General features: G+C 41.2%; 1 protein-coding gene across 7 annotated transcripts in view; it reads left to right on the top strand.

Moving 5' to 3' along the window:
- The window catches only part of LOC125456212 (guanine nucleotide-binding protein G(I)/G(S)/G(O) subunit gamma-12), a 92,070-nt gene that overhangs the window by 18,454 nt on the left and 61,363 nt on the right, over window positions 1-12,253 (top strand). For 5 of the 7 annotated variants that reach the window (XM_048539109.2, XM_048539112.2, XM_048539110.2 and 2 more), the window contains one exon: window positions 4,739-4,804. The exons of the other annotated variants lie outside the window; for them this stretch is intronic. The gene's annotated coding sequence lies outside the window, so the exon portion shown is untranslated. The remainder of the gene's footprint in view (window positions 1-4,738; window positions 4,805-12,253) is intronic. 7 annotated transcript variants of the gene reach the window in all.

Here is a 12,253-nt window from a genome sequence, read left to right as displayed (position 1 = left end):
ATTTGTTTTAATGTTGGTTAATCAATATACATTGGCAAGGGTGCCAAGAAGCTGTCCTCCATTCGTTTGATGAGTGTCGTGGGACATGTAACACTCCAGAGGCAGACGTAGGGAAGCAGTTCTAGAGCTTACTGCTTAGGTAATTGAAGGCCTAGACATGCTGGTGATCAGGGATATGCTAGAGGTGAGAATTAGCTGAACGCAGTATCCAGGTGGGTTGTGAGTTTTCAGATTGACGTACACTTGCCAACAACACACTTCACAACGTGGAGTTGTTGAGTTAATCAACTACTGCGTTCACCATAATCACCAATCAAAAGCAGCTTTGCCCTGAAGTCAAGTCGAGCTCCCCCCCCCCCCCCCCCCCCCCCCCCCCCAAGATTAAATGCTGATTTAGAATCTGTGGTATAAATAAACATTTAAGGTTACTGCTTATTTTAAATTTATTAGGCACGGAACTAATGCTGTTTAATGCTCATATCTAGAGTAGCAAAGCCTTTAAAAGTTACAAAAGCTCACTTGGAATGAGTAGGTATGTATGAACAGATGTGTATGTTCCCAGTGTAATTGTGGAACCATGATTAATTGGTGCACGAGCAGATGTATCCGTGACATCACACCAGCTCCTATTTTCTACTCATATATAAGTTTGTTTTTAAAGAGAAACTTGAATGATTCAACTGTTTTATGTGGACATTGAAATCTGTGATATTGGAAACAGCAAAAATTTAAACCACCTCTAACACTGAAAACATCCCAAGGCACCTCAGATGTGTCATTAAAAATAAGCATGTTGAGTTGCATATTAGGTTGATTCCATCTGGTGGTAGCATTGGTCAGAAACACACCTTTACATAAATCCAAAGGTATGCAGGTTAGAATCTGCTGCTACTTGTCCCAGCTTAATTTATAACCATTCAACTTTCTTCACCAATGCACTATTGTTCTTGTGGCTGCATCTTACCTGTTAAGTTACAGGCAGCTTAAACAAATGTTACAGAATTCTAGTATTCTTTGGTAGGGAAATTTACTACAGTAAAACAGGTTGTTTGGCAAATGTCTGAAATCATGCTTGCCCGGATGGCTCGAGGCCACCATCTTGACCTTGCATTGGGACAGATGTTGTTTTTATATGAATTTGGTAGTTACATGATCAGGATCACTGAAAACAGCTTAGTTAAGTAATGAGCTGAACTTAAGTATGCTCACTTGCAAACTGTTAGACCCTGTATTTCTTTTCCCCAGAAAACAGTGGATACTGGGTTGGTAAATTTCTTTTGAAGCTGCATCGGATAGATCTTTGACAAACATTTAATTGAGGCTAATGGGAGGCAGAGGCAGAGGTTGAGACATAACCACAATTTTATCAACTGAAGTAGCGTGCAGATGGGGCTGAATGACCTACTGCTCTTATGCCCTATGTCACTACCATGGCGACTTTGAACTCTTTTCTCTGGATCGTTAGTTCAAGCCTCTGAACCAATCGTCCAGTAACAAAACTGTTGTAAAAATTGAAAGAACTGTGGATGCAGGTCTGGTGGCATCTGTGAAGAAAAATTTTTATTGAGCTTTGAATGAATGTTTGAATTACCTTAAACCTGCTAGATTGAAAATGTATTTTTCTGTATATATGCGAATTATGACAGCATACCATTTACTGTATATCAAATATATTATCTTTTTATCTCATTACCTGTCTAATTATTGAACCACTATATTAAAGATTTCTGCATAGTTTTCAGATCACTTCCACAAAAGGATAGTTTACAGTATATTGGGCGGACTGTAGGAAGGATGGGATGGTAAGAACAGGCCTGATATTTGCAGGAAGGAGCCGTAACTGAAGAGAAGTATTTGTTGAACAAAAACAGAAGTTGCTGGAAAAGCTCAGCAGGTCTCGCAATATCTGGCTAATAAATACAAGGAATATACTCGCAGGACTTTGACTTGCACCCCCGCACTTTTCTTTTGTGTGCCCACCCTCCTCCTCAAATAAAAGTGCTGGGTTCTTGCTCGTCGTGAGCAGTATTTTTTATTTGATAAGTAGAGCCTTGGGCACACAGTTAGGGATTTTCCATGAATCCTTATCTTCTGGAAAAGTACTAATGTAATATCTTTATTCAAAACAGGAAGGAGACGAAAACTGCTTGAGGCCTGTGGGCTTAATATCTGTAATTGGGGAAAATGTTAGTGTGTATAATAAAGGATCTAATAGCAGAACATTTACAAAATACATGTCACACTTGAGCAGTGTGTGCATGGCTTCAAGAAGGGGAAATCATGTCTGACAGATTTATTAGAATTATTTAAAAAGGTAACAAACAAGATGGATAAAGAACCGATTAATGTAAACTGTATCTCTTTGGTTCTAAACTTATTTCCAACAAGTATTGATAATTTGGATGAGTAGCTAAATGTACTATCAATGACACAACAAAAAATGGAAGGTGAATGCTAAGGATAACACTGAGGGATAATATACTCAGGCTAAACGAGAAGAAGAATGAGAGGTGATCTCATTGAAACCTATAGTATTCTTTTAGGGGCCTGACCAAGGTAAATGCTGAGAGGATGTTTTCCCCCATGAGAGAGTCTAGGACCAGAGGGCATAGTCTTAAAATAGAGGTGCCAATTTGAGTGAGATGAAGAACTTCTTCTGCGGGTTTGAGTCTTTGGAACTGCTTGCCCCAACAACACTCTGTTGCAGAGTCCTTTGTGTATAATTAAAGCTGAGATAGATTCTTGGTAGGAAGATCAGGGTTATGGGGAAAGGACAACAAAGTAAATGTGATGAATGTCATACAGATCAACCATGAACCTCTTAAATGGTGGGGCAGGCTTGCGGGACCAAACAACTACTCCTGTTCCTATTTCTTACAGATGATTATATAAATGGAGAACAACTACATAGAGTTGCAGCACAGACAGATTTGGCAGTCCTCATAGAAAATCTAGCATGCAAGCACAGCAGGCAATAAGACCTTTATTTTAATGGCCATTGAATTTTTTTAATGGAACTCTTGCTAAAACTTTACAAGGCACAATCTAGACCAATGTGAATAGTTTTCATCCTGTTACCTGAGGAAAGACACACAGCCATTGTTGGCTGTCCAGAAAATGGTCACCAAGTTGATCCTAGGAATGGGGAGATTTTCCTTTTTGAGGAGAAGTTGAGTAGGTTGCATTTGTACTCAGAGTTTAGAAGAACGAGAGGTGACTTTCTTGAAAATGCACAATTCTTAGGGGCTAAAGCAGAAATTGCTAGAGAAACTCAGCAGGTCTGGCAACATTTGTTGGAGGGGGGGGAAACAAAACTGTTTATGTTTCAAATCCAGTGAGTCTTCAGAGCTCTGCTCTGATGAGTAGTCACTGGACTCAAAACATTAATTGTCATTCCGTAAATGCTACCAGACCTACAGTTTCTCCAGAAATTTCTGTTTGTTTTTTTTCTGGCATCTCTAGTTAGTTGTTTCATTTTAGATCCTTGATGCTCTTAACAGCTCTTATTTAGAGGTTCTTTCTCCTTTTGGGTGGGTCTAGTACCAAAGGGCAGAATCTCAAAGCAAGAGCTCACCAAAGTTAAGACAGAGACAGGGAGAAATGTTTTTTGGAGGGTGGTGAATCTGCGAAATTTATTTCAGAGGGCGGTTGAGACTGGGTTGCTCACCTCCTGTGCAGACTGCATTTGTGTTCTCTGCATTTTTACTTTGTAGCTTCTAGGTCTAAGCACTCAGCTCTGCCTTCCCACACCAGTCTCCCCCATTAACGGGTGCTGTAACTGACTGACTCCACTTTTTTCTGCACTTCTGTCAGGTCGACATCTCCAGTAATGAGGCACAAGTAATGCTCAATCATCTGCTTTGGGTTTTGGCATAAGACGTCCAAATTAGGCTCTCGAGTTCAAGCTTTGTTATAGTAAGTGGCCACTAGGAAAGCTGAGGTGACTTTTCAGCAATGTACAGTCATAACCATACAGCATGGAAACAGATCCTTTGATCCACGCCAATCATGTTTCCAAACTAAACTAGGCCCACCTTCCTGTGCTTGACCAATATCGCTCCAAACCTTTCCTATTCATGAATTTATCCAAATGTCGAAGCCTCCCTGGGGGGAAAAATGCAATGTTCCCTCCGGCCTATGGGAATTCCTACTTCAAGACCACTCAAACTAGAGAGCAAATATGCATGAAGATTTCAGTCATTTTCAACACCTTTGATAGGCCCAAATGGAGGTCAAAAAGTGGGATGAGCACACAAAAACCTGAGTGTCCCATTAATTGCCTTAGCCAACACTACATGGCCCAACCTGTGAAATGTTCTGTCAATCTTGCATTGAAATTCTTAGTGATCTCAGGACCCAAGAACCCAAGTGAAAGAAAATCATCCTTGGTCCCAAAGCATGGTGTCCAAGAGAGGTTAATTTGAAAGTAGATTTATCACTGTTGCTTTAGCTGGACGTTGTCTAATAGGTAACGTTCTTAATTTTTCAGATGCTGTAATATTTATTAAGTAATGAACTCTTCAGTCAACCTACTCAACTTCTCCTTGGTCTGTGCTGGGTTAAATTATTTTAAGTGTGTTAAGGATTTCAGCTCATAGAAGACCTTGAATTGGATTGTTGAAAACTGTGGTTACTTATTCACTTAAGGAGGTGTGTTTAAGGTAACAATCCGAACATTATTTTTATGATCAAGACCAATATTAGTATTGACTAGTTTTTGCAATTTTCTGTTTCACAGGTATCTGGAAAAAAAATCAGTAGAACAAACTTTTTAACCAGTTTCCTTTAAGATCACCTGCATTTAGTGAGTAATTTTCAACATTTTCCCCTTTTACAGACTAACTCTTGCATGTGAAATTAGTTCAGTGCATGTTAATTTGTTCATGCTGTACCTTTTTTAACTGTTTTCTCAGATTGAATTTCAGGACAGTTTGTTACTTTGGAGCATGTGTGAACTCTTGCATATATTGATCTTATTGCACGAATTTCAGCTGCTCGGCATAACCCATACCGAAGTTGTGATCTTAAGCCATAACCAAACATTTATTTATGTAAGATGTGACTCCACATTGAAGTGAGCTTTGGTTTTGCCCATCATTTGACAGTCTTTCTTTAGAAATGTCATTCTCAAGTGTAATGTTTTCTTCTCTTTGAAAACTGAAGTGCATGTTGCTTTGAGAGTTGCTCCATTTGTACATAAATGTATGTTTCTGGGATTTCATTCATGTGCAAACTATATTTCCATATCAATAGATTGCCTGATCGGTTTGTGGGGAAATTACTTTACTTGTAACGTAAGTAATATAGTTGAAGGGTGGATAATGGAAAACTTAGCACGTGTAATTTGGCCCTTTCTTTTGTGATGAACATCATTATATACTATTTTTGTAAGTTTAAAACGTTGGAAGTTTTGTACTTACAGGATTAATAAGAGTGACTAATTCATTTTTAAAATTTCGAAACAACGTTGCAGCTACCTGTCAGCCTTCATCTAACTGCATTCTCATAGCAATGCCTCAAGCAATCAAAGGCCACAGAGTCAATCAGCACTGTCTTCACTTGCAGCATAAGATGTTGTTCCCCTTTACATTGGTATTCCTGTAAATGTCTTGAATGTAACACAATGCTTCATCAAAATGTCTTTTCAGCAATTCCATGTTTTTGATGTTTGTTAATAAACCTGGTTGAATCCTGGTTTGCATATAAAGTATATTCCATACATTAAGGCTAGACATGTATTGCAACAATACACCTTAAAGGAGAGATGTATATCGTAGCAGTGCATTACCTGATCAAAATCTGTAAGATGTACCATGCTAAAACCAAATATGTTTTCTTGGTGTCCTTTTGCCTTTGGTTTAAGGGAGTAAGTTAATACGTCTTGCATGTTTGCCATACTACTTGGGGCCATTTAGCCTCTCTGATAGACATCACCTTCACCTATGTTTCTAAGTTGTTGTTCACATGTAATGGCAGATTTACCTGGTGAACTGCTTCGGGTGGGCCAAAGAAGACATGAGTAACAGGGAGGTGATGGCCTCGTGGCATTATTGCTGGACTGTTAATCCAGAGACCCAGATAATCTTCTGGGGACCTGGGTTCAAATCCTACCACAGGAAATGTTTGAATTTGAGTTCAGTAAATATCTGGAATTAAGAATCTAATGGTGATCATGAATCCATTGCTGATTGTCAGAGGAAAATCCCACCTGGTTCTCCACTGCCCTTCAGGGAAGGAAACTGCCAACTCTACCTGGTCTGGCCTACGTGTAACTCCAGATCCACAGCAATACTGTTGACTCTTAGCTGCCCTCTGGGCAATTAGGGATTGGCAATAAATGCTGCTTGGCCAACGATACCCTCATCCAATGAACGAATAAAGGAATAAAGAGCTGTCAGATCTCCTACACTTAGTTTTGTCTGCTCTGGCATGCAAAGATTCATTCTGGCAGACTTGGCAGATGAGACCAAACAAAGGTTCAGTGGTTCGAAGGACCATGTTGTTTCATTACGGTGTTGTGAATCTCTTGGATGTCAACAAGACCCAAAAGTGCCTGGGGTGTCACTTCACCTGGATCTGTCTCCAGCTGTTTAGACTCCTCTTGCCACTGGTGCTGGATAGATAGGAATGAGAGAGTAAGGCTGTCATTGTGCAGCTCTTCCTCTCTGTAATTCAATTCTTGCATAAGCTTTCTACATCTGTTATCTCACAACTGTCATCAATAATCTCTTGCATACATCTGTTGCAATAGGCAAACAGCATTTGGGTATTCATTGTGAGCTGTGGCTGCCACTTCAGGCTATCATCTTTCTTCACTGGAAGAAAGTCAAAGTGAAACTCTGCCATCCCTTGAATGATTGGAAAATCCCCTTTGCAGGACCATATTACTTGCCTCTCTACTTTGAGTTGGGGGCTGAGAGGAGGTCTGCTTCACCTCCCTGCCCAGCAGGTACAGTGGCAGAGATTCCATGAACGCAGTTGTAAGTCAATCTTACAGTAAAGGTCATTGCAAACACACGAAACAAGTAAACTTTCATGGCTAATGCAATTACCATGAGACCTAAGATTAAACATTACTGTTGTTGGTAGAGAGCTGGAAGGGTGCAATGTCCAGATAGCCACCGTCTTCGAAATTCTTCCACATAAAGCAGGTCAGCTTGAGCAAATTAGTGCAGATTGCTCATTCTTTTAGTGGTTTCTGTAGAAATGAAGAATTGTCTGAAGCCATAGTAGGCTTTGTTGACACAGCCCATCTCATTAGAAAGTTGATTTGCCTTTCTTTGAGTGTTAATTGGCTCATGCTTTAACTTGCATTCATGGTAACAGATGGGCAACTTGGTGTCCTCATCCTTATCTCGACCAATTCTGATGAAGTTGAGGGTAAAGTCAATAATGACCATTAATCTCTATGCCAAAGTCAGACAAGTTATCATTCCCGGTGCCTTTGAATGTAGGGGCTAGTGCATATCACCACTTCTGGGCAAATAAGTCAGACAAAATGGGTGACAATCGGAGCAATAGTGGTTGTCTTTCACTGAAAACATATGCTGAGCGTATTATCACCAACACAGTTTAGCACCTCTAAAACTTCAAAATATATTGGATGCACTCCTGTACTGTGCATTTGGCATTTAATTGACCATGTCATCAACAAGTGGTAGTGAGTGTAATGAAAGTTTCTGAGATGACTGCTGTTCTGTCCAGCAACCTCTTTCAAAGTTGATATGAAGATACGTTCTGTGAATGTCTGGAAGTGTCTCAATGTCTTGAAGTTCAAATGAGCAGTTACGAAGCAATCTCACTTGCCAAAACTAGAGTGTCAACTATGTACATTAAAAGATGGGCGCTGTTTGTTGAGGATGACTAGGCGACCTTTAGCGATATTGTGTATTTCGCTGCTGTAGAGTCCCTTGGCCTTATGTCTTGTAAGCATCAATGTTGATATGATCAAGTAAATGAGAAATCCAAAAACTACTGGAGGGGAAAAGAAATTGCAGTGTTGAAAGTTATCACTGTCCCTTCATAATGCCTACCAAATCATCTGCTGAACTGTCCGATGCAAGCTTGGAAAAATGAGAGACTTAACTGATTCAGAAAGCGGATAAACTTTGGTTAATAAGCATGCCACAAAGATGAAGAGATTTGAGGATGGCTTGAAATTTGTATCGTCACTAATCCTTGCTGTCAATGGGTCAACATTTCTCACTAAAACAGTCCAGATTCTAAAAAGCTGCAAAGGTTGTCACCAACTCCTTTCTTGATGATCCATCCATGCTGTTGGAAACTCTTGTAACTCTTTTTGTCCATTGGAAAAACTTCTGCAGCTGACACAGCTAATGTTAACAGGACTGGAGGTCGATGCCCCTGGCCTAGAAGTTCACTGAACATTTTCAGCCTTTGCAGGAGCATGAAACTAACTTGTAAGAATACGAAGATGTCCCAATGGTCTTTGTAAGTGGCAAGGAGCTCTTCAGTCTTAGAACAATCATAACAGAATCTTGCTCCTCTCCATGATCAATATATTTGCAGAATCCTTCCAAACCGGTTAGTGTAACATTTTGACCAGGGTACGCTGCCAGAGAGTCGGTGCACCTTCATAAAATGTTGAGGAGCCACTGATGTTATGTTTGTAGTTAGGCACCTTCAGGAGAAAAGCTAAGAACAGAACGTGGACGTCTATATCATCTAGTCTACATTGAGCTGTGCTAGAATTCAAATCTGTGCTGCTAGAGCATGAGTCTGGCTATCTGGATTGCTAGCCTTGTTCCAAAAGTACAATAAAAGTTGATGCAATACACTAGACTATTTCATAGAAACATAGAAAATAGGAGCAGGAATAGGTCATTTGGCCCCTCAAGCCTGTATCACCATTCAATGTGATCATGGTTGATCATGCAATCTGTGTTCCATTCCTGCCCTCTCCCCATCCTGCTTGATCCTTTTGGCTGCAAGCGTCAGGTCCAGCTCCCTCTTCAATAAATCTAATGAACTGATCCCAACAGATTCCTTTTGGTAGAGAATTCCAAAGGTTCACAACTGAATGAAGAAATTCTTCTTCATCTCAGTCCTGAATGGCTTACCCCTTGTTCTTATACTGTGGCCCTTAGTTTTGAACTTCCCCAACATTCTTTCCACAACGACCCTGTCCAACCCCATCAGGACTTCATCTGTTTCTGAGATTCCACATTCCCCCCTCACTGTAATTCCAGTGAGTACAAAGCCAGTTGATCCAATCTTTTCTCATATGTCAGTCCTGCTATTCCAGGAATCTGTCTGGTGTACCTTTGCTAGACTCCCTCAATCTCCTCTGACGAGGAGATCAGAACTGCACACATGACTCAAGGTATGGCCTCACCAAGGCCCTGTATAACTACAAATATTTGCAAATTTGGAGATTGTGCATTCAGCTCCTTTGTCCAAATTGTTAATGTATACTGTGAACAGCTAGGGTCCCTGCAGTACCTCTCTTGTTATTGCCTGCTGTTCTGAAAAGGATTTTGTATATTTGGTGCAGACACGATGGGTTGAACAGCCTTCATTCTGTACGTTAAAATTCTGAGGCTCAAGAGGACAGCTGGACTATTTCTGCTCCTAATTCTTCTGTGTGTGTAGTTCACCCTCTATAAAGTATGGACTCCATGAGTGTGACTGTGTCATACAAGTGCTTGACTGGTCTGTGTGCCAATTCCCCCAGTTTTAGTACAATCCCCAAGATCTTAGTAACATGGTTGTGGGCTGGGGGTTGGAGGTGTGGGGAGGAAGCTTTGTAGTGTTGACAGGATTGATTTTTCCACCATTGGTCTTGGTGGTTAGGTCCATGTCATTTGATATATTCCACTTCATTTCTTCCCTTAAGCTTTGCAAGCTCTAGTGTCATCCGGCCATTTCAGAGGACAGTTAATTTCCACCACATTACTATAGGTTTGGAGTCACATGTAGACCAGATTGGGTAGGGAAGACAGATTTACTTCCTTAAAGAACATTAGTGAACTAGATGGGTTATTACAAAAGTCAAGAGGGCTTTGTGGCCACCAGACTGCTGATCATTAATTGCATTGAGTTATTATTCAACTGATTTCACTATTGGCCATGGTGGGATTGAAAGCTGAGCATAGACTTGGGCTCATTAAATTACCATTACCATTGCCTCACCATGCTGATTTCCCCCATCTTCCCCCCCCACCCCACCTCCCTCAGTTACAGATGGCCACTAAATGCTGGCCGAGCCTTCAATACAGAGATCACATGAAAGCACAAAGTAAACTTTAACTCCACTTCCTCACTCCTAAACTCATGTCACTGGCCAGACCACCAGAAAACTTGATGGCCCTCCAGAGTCTGAGGCCAGTGACAGGGGTCTACTGAGCAAAGATCAGTCTGGCTGAGAATCCAGATGTTGTCAGGACCTCCCACACTCTCCTTCCATTCTTGGACAGGAAAATGCTCTCTTGCTGTTCACTTTGCAGTCTTCCAGCAAGGCCTTCCACTGCCTTTTGATCTCATGCAGCCAGTCCACATCTGCATCAGCCAGCTCGTCATCGACAGCTCTGCCTCAAAGTTCTGTGTCTTGACCTTCGACACTTTTTTTCTCCCCAGCTTTCTGCTGCCAGCCAAAGCATGTCATTCTGTTGTTTCCTCCTGGGTCCCTCCCTTGACAGCATTTGTGGGTGTACATGCCCCCCAATGTCTGCAGTGGTTCAAGAAATCAGCTCACTGTAATCTTCTCCAGGACAATGAGGGATGATCAGAAGTTGCTGTTTAAAAGCTACCAGAAGTGCAGTGAACAATGAGTGTCATTCATGTGCTGCGAACTGCAATTTTGTATTTCTACAAAATTCTCTCCTAACATCGTTACTGGAGCTTAAGTAAGAGCTGGTATCTCTGCATTACATCTGTCAAACTGAGCGCATTGCAGGAGATGATCATTTCTCAGTTTGAGTGCCAGCAAAAGGAGAATGGATGACTATCAACTGTTAAGGAGAACTGGGCATTGGTGGCGAAGATCCACAAATGTCTTGTCTAACGGTGAGTACTGGGCTAGGATAATAGTTTCTCATGGCAAGCGCCAAGTCGAAAGCAGGACATAGCTCAGTTGTGGTTTAGTGATGTTGGGGGATGGGTGGGTGTAATTTAGGGGGGTTGTGAACAGGCAAAGCAATGAGTAAAAAGAAATGTTCGGGGACTTCAAACATTCATTTATTTCTCTGGATGTGAAAGTGAATCCAGGATGGCATATTCCTTTCTAGATGCCAGTGTTACAGATGTCATTAAGCAGCTGCAGTGTACTGTAAGATGGAGGGTAATCAAGCAGAGAATGAGGCTTTGCAGGCGGATTTTAGTAAGTTAGCAATGGGATTAATAAATGGCACTGAGGGGATTGCAATCTATTGCTGTTTGCAACGTACAAGTGAGTATGCAAAAGGAAGAGTGCAGATGAATGGATTGTTAGAAACATAGTGAAGAAGGAGAGCTTTAGGTTCCTGGGACTTTGAAACCAGTTGTTGTGGAGGTGGAACCTGTTAGGACCAGCAGGGTTGAACCTCTTCAGACCCAGAATAAATGTACTTGTAGTTTGTTTGTTCATAGTGTCACAGGCGGTTCAAATTAGCTTAACTGAGGAAGGGTCACTGGATCCGAAACATTAACTGTTCTCTCCTTCACAGATGCTGCCAGACCTGCTGAGCTTTTCCGGCAACCTTGTTTCTGTTCCTGATTTACAGCATCTGCAGGTCTTTTGGTTTTTATGTAGCTTAAGAGGGGTGTGGGAAATTGGATCTAGAATTTGAACAATAGGTTTTCAAAGAATCGGGATAGACAGTAGCAGTGTGAGAAATGGTAAGATGTTGGGTGAGATCAGAATAAGAAAAGACCTAAATTAGGTTTGCAGCGCATAAATATTAATGCTCAGTCTGATAAATGAAGTTGATGAGCTACAGTTGCAAAAATCATGTGGCATCATCCCTTCCCCTGAGAACTCTAAGTATAAACCAGTCTCTTCCCAATCTGTGCTATATTTGCCTGGAATGAGTTTCCGACCACATGTCCAGTGTCACTAATGCTGCCTGTTTACACCTCCCTGACGTTGCCTGGCCGCCTTCTGTTCCTGAATGATTTTTGTGTGTAGCATTCTGATGGAGATTTGACCATGTGATGACCTGATCATAAGCCATCTGCAAATGTTGCAACAATAATTTTCAAGGTTTAAACCACAGCATTTGAGTTCATAACTTTGTGGCTTTGCGCCAGCAACTGT

This window comes from Stegostoma tigrinum, chromosome 8, assembly GCF_030684315.1.
Source record: "Stegostoma tigrinum isolate sSteTig4 chromosome 8, sSteTig4.hap1, whole genome shotgun sequence".
Taxonomy (NCBI): Eukaryota; Metazoa; Chordata; class Chondrichthyes; order Orectolobiformes; family Stegostomatidae; genus Stegostoma; species Stegostoma tigrinum.
Note: the sequence above shows the minus strand (reverse complement) of the source record. Positions and strands in the feature narration are given on the sequence as shown.